The following is a 4872-nucleotide window of genomic DNA, read 5'->3' as shown; positions in this document are numbered from 1 at the left end:
ACACTGTTAAGGGGAAAGACAGTGATCTTGTCGCTCTTCTCAGATATTAACAGTGAATCGGGCATCCGTTCACCTTTAACATGTACATAGTGTGTGTAAAATGCTGTATGAAATCATGCTTTATAGTTCAATAATAACCGTAACATACGCCTTAGCCTAGACTATACGCGATAGATAAGGGAACTGCTAGAGTCAGCAGATTTAACGACTTGTGTTACGCTCGAGGTAGGACGAAGCCTAGCCATGTTCTCAACCTTGATTTCATATCACACAAAATTCATGAAAGTCATATACACTACAGTATTCATGAAGAATTAAACGCTTCATTTATCGGTTGTAAGAGCACTCAACCCGCTATTATGACATATTGACATCCAAGATGAGCCCGTTTTTCCAAGCTCGCTTATCCTTAAGTTTGTTGCCTTTATGTAACAAGCCAACTTCAACCTCTTTTAAAAGTCCAGCTTCATGGGGACGTAAGTCTTCTGTGCTCCACTCTGTTGAAACAAACTATTTTTGATAAAGGAAGACTTTCCTTTATATTTTTCGACCACGACATCAAGCAATTACATAATATTCAGGATGCAATTAGTTGTACACTACCATAAACTCATACATAAAACCGGCGTAAAATTTATACGTACACAAGTGCTGTGACGTTCATGTGGGGGGGGGGGGGGGGAATCTCATATCCTGACTCAGCGTTGGGTATTGCGCAGCTGACTTCATCCTCCTCAGCTGACTGGACTGAAACCCGTTGACCTCACCGCCGAGCGGACCCCCACACACTTCTAACCAACCGTCTCTTTACTCGCTACACCTATCCCCCCAAGCACTCCCCTCCACCCCATGCGCAAACACTGACTCTGGGAGTGTTGACTGGACTCATATGATTGCTTTTTTGAAAATCTCCCGAGGAAAGTTTACCGCTTTTACCTCCAGTGAGCGTACAGCAACGGGAGTGGAGGCAAACATCCCCTCTTCTTAGACTACCTCTTCTAAACCTAACCTGTTCTGGGACCATTCGACTGAGAGACGACGTAAAAGATGAATTAATTTGGGATGAAGCAAATCAACGCATCTTGCCCAATGCACACAGAACTTAAGCGCCCACAACACAAGTTACACATCGGCCGCCTTGTGCCAGTAATGGCCCCTACAAACAATCACACAATAGAACGGTCTGTTGTTAGTAACAAGAGCCCGTGCCAAGCTTAGTATTGACACACGCGCACTCACTTGGCATAGTCAATTGGACCTGTGATACCCCATCTTCCTTACGATTCGTCCTCTGCTTTCATCGTCATCCGGTCATCACAAATATGTGATACGTACGATAAAGTGTTCCTTTTTTCATGTTCAAAGAGAGTTTGACAACCTCCTCTGAACATGCACCAGATAGCATTCCTCCCAGTGTTTCGACGGAGTTGTGTTTCTGAATTTGCGCTCATGCGAAAACATTTTATTCGGAAGCATGCATTGAGTCAGCTTGTATCAGAGAGGGATTACTGCTCTAATCCCTCCAACTATTGTCCTTTACTCTGACTTTCACAATTTTCAGCCTTCAGATCTTTCCTCAACTCTGGAACATTATAAATCATCTTCCAATCATCATCAGTATGGCTTTCGCAAGGTGAGACCCAACGGTGATGTCCATATGAATGTTACTAACATCTGCTCATCATCTCTGAGTGGGGAATCCTCTGTTTGTTGTCCCTGATAATGTCGAAAGCTATCGACAGGATGTGGCATTAAGTTCTGATCTTCATGCCCCCATCTTCTAGCCCCCCTTCCTCACTTTGCTCTATCTTGCTTCTTGGCTGGCCGGTCTATCTCAAAAGCGAAGATTCTACTTTACTTTTTACAGTTACTCTTTCTTCAACCAAATGACCCACTTCACTCATGCGCCGACGAATCAACATTACATTGTTCCACTTTTGTGCCATCTTTGATAGAGCCATCTTTCGTCTCAAAACAAGCTTTATAGAACTATGATCTGGACAAGATTTCCTAGTGGAGCAGACCTAACTTTATAAACTTTAAGGCCTCCCAAACCCAATTTCTTTCCATTTCTCGATCTGAAACTTCTCACAACGTTCTCAGCTCCTGTGATAACTCTATAATTCCACCAATAAACACAACACACATACTTGCCTGTTTATCTTGGAAATCCCACTTTTCTAGAAGCTGTGAGTGCAGTTTAGATGTCCATCCCTTTCTTGCGAACATTTGCTTCTATTATACATACGTCCTTGAACAGGGCGATCTGCTATCACAACTTAGTAACGCTCTGGCTCAATATACTTAACAGTCAAGTCTCAAGCAACCCGACTTAAAACCTTGACCCACTTACCCTGTGCTGTGAAATCAGTCCTATTTCCTTTTTATATAAGTATTCATCTGATTTTCTGCTCCCGAGAAACAGCAGCCTTTGTGTTCATGGCGCTTTGGTAGATAACGTAATACTCGACAAGCCATGCGTCACATGGTTACTGTGGAGCCGTTGGCCAACAGGGGTAGTCAGGTTGCTTTGCTGTTTTTATCATTTTTCCGTACATTGGTTTTTCTTGATTAGGGACTGCCCTTTTCTTTTTCAAAATCAAGTGCTTCAATGCCTTGAAAATCCAGGATTATTTTCTTTATTGTATAATCACTGCCCTTTTTCGATGTTTTATTTAATACGGACTTTTCTCCGTGAGTGGAGCCCTCAAGTTAAAGGAAGAAATCTGGTCACAGCAGAAGATTATTAGTTAGTCATAAGAACGACGCACATTAGTCATAATGATAAGGCAGGGCAACAGAGTTTTAGTCATAACAGTGAGGGCAGCCTAGGTTGGAAGCTACGAATTAAGCAAGGCTAAACGTTCTTTTCCTCCTGTCAACCAGCGGGGTTTGTGGTCGGGGTCTCTAGTGCTCTCAAAATCAATTTCTTTAGAAGTTGCCTGTACTTTCCGCCCTTCCCCCATATATATATATATATATATATATATATATATATATATATATATATATATATATATATATATATATATATATATTTCTTTTCTTTTAAACTATCCGCCATTTCCCGCATTAGCGAGGTAGCGTTAAGAACAGAGGACTGGGCCTTTGTGGAATATCCTCACCTGGCCCCCCTCTGTTCCTTCTTTTGAAAAAAAAAAAAAAATTACGACTGATCTTAAACCTAGAGCAGGTATATGACAGAATTTAATGTTAATCTGATTATTATTGAGTTATGAGCGTGTGGAACATGGTAAACTTTCACAAGCTGCGAGAGACCAGATTATCTGTAAACTGCTTAGCTGATCGGGAGAGGACATCGAGAGAGAGGGAGAGGGGTAGTGTGTATCAACATAAGCTTGATGTTCACTTATGAATGAATGTGGGCTTTTACCTCTAAGCTTATCTCCACGATCCTACTTTTAGTATGAATTGATGACACCAGTAGTAGATGAATTATTTAGGTAGAACTGTACTATCTTTTTTTGGCAGTCCTTCCCCCCACACGAGGCGCTGTTCAATTCAGTCGGGGCATAAATGTTAAAAACTGACGCAGACGCTTTGGAGTTCTTCAGGGGGTAGTGGTAGGTCAGGGAAGCTGACGCCAACTCGACTAACGCAAGGAGTAAGGCAAGGAGAGATGAAGGTGGTTCCCCTAGCCTGTTAAATGGGTGTGGCGTGTATGATTCCTGCATTATGGAGTACCGGTTCCATCTATGGTATGGAAGGGAAAAAAAACCCATAAATTTCTTATAGTTACAGGTATGTAAAACACAAGATCAACAGGAATTAGCTGAGGTCTTACGAAAAAATCGGAATTAGAGAGACATTTTTCCCAGAAATGAAGATATGAGACAGAGTAGATAGAAAATAGGTGTAATACGAAGGCAATGGTATGAAGGACAGAGCAACCTCGGGAGATAAATATGGGGAATGCATAATTCATGTCATGAGAGGACTGCCATGTGCTGGTGCCGGAGAGGTGCTTTGCTTGAGAGAGAAAAAACGAGTGGAGAGGCAAGTGGCGGCGCCTGACAAGTTAAGCAAGGCTGAAAAGAAGTGCGCAATAGATGTAGCTTCATCGGTTAAATACTAGTCACATCTTAACATTACCTGTGCATGTGATATAGACGATTCGCCTGCAACATTTATGCACTTGATAGTCTACTTGTTCATTAACTTTCATTTAAGAATGATATAAAAATGATATATACCTGTAAATGATAGCTAGATCTTGTTTGATGTATGTTTATACAGGAAACGAAAGCATTTTGGAATTTTACGATAAAAAAGGAGTGAGCCTTTAACAGAACCCTATTTCATACGCCATTTATATATCACTTATGCAGTAGATTCTCCTCTTAAAAGTAACCAATATGCATATATATTTTTTAAAAGATTACAACCACCATTGATTTTTTTTTGGTTTGAAGCTGTATCTCCACGAGATATTTTAGTTCTCTAATTTCGTAGTTCTATGTTAAAGAAATATTTCTGAAGTCGAAGCGAAATATGGAACTAGGTAAAAATGCAGAAGCTTCAGTAAAGTTTGTTTATATTTAGAAAATAGATTTTGTTAAATCTCCTGAATAATGCAGGTGGCTGGTGCAACAGATGTCCCTAGACATTTAAATTTTCCACCAATCATGGAGCAGCTCACTTGACTTCCAAGTAAATTATGTATTCCATCTATTTCATTTATGTCATTCTGTCGTAAAATAGGATCGATAAAAATATTCCAACGATTAGATTGACTAGAAGATTTATCAAAATGTGCATATAGTATTTTTTTAACCAAATTTAATATACATAAGATAAATACTAACTGAGACTGTGATTTGAATGGTCCAATGAGCGTCGACCTTCGCCTGG

General features: G+C 40.4%; 1 protein-coding gene across 1 annotated transcript in view; it reads left to right on the top strand.

The window, feature by feature from the left end:
- Positions 1 to 4825: 4825 nt before the first annotated feature.
- Pen (karyopherin subunit alpha) overlaps positions 4826 to 4872 on the top strand; it is a 14451-nt gene continuing 14404 nt past the window's right edge. The window contains exon 1 of the mRNA XM_071678649.1: positions 4826 to 4872. This exon is cut by the window's right edge and continues 93 nt beyond it. The gene's annotated coding sequence lies outside the window, so the exon portion shown is untranslated.

This window comes from Panulirus ornatus, chromosome 28 (genome assembly GCF_036320965.1).
Source record: "Panulirus ornatus isolate Po-2019 chromosome 28, ASM3632096v1, whole genome shotgun sequence".
In the NCBI taxonomy this organism is placed as follows: Eukaryota; Metazoa; Arthropoda; class Malacostraca; order Decapoda; family Palinuridae; genus Panulirus; species Panulirus ornatus.
This window is presented reverse-complemented; position numbering and strand designations above follow the sequence as displayed.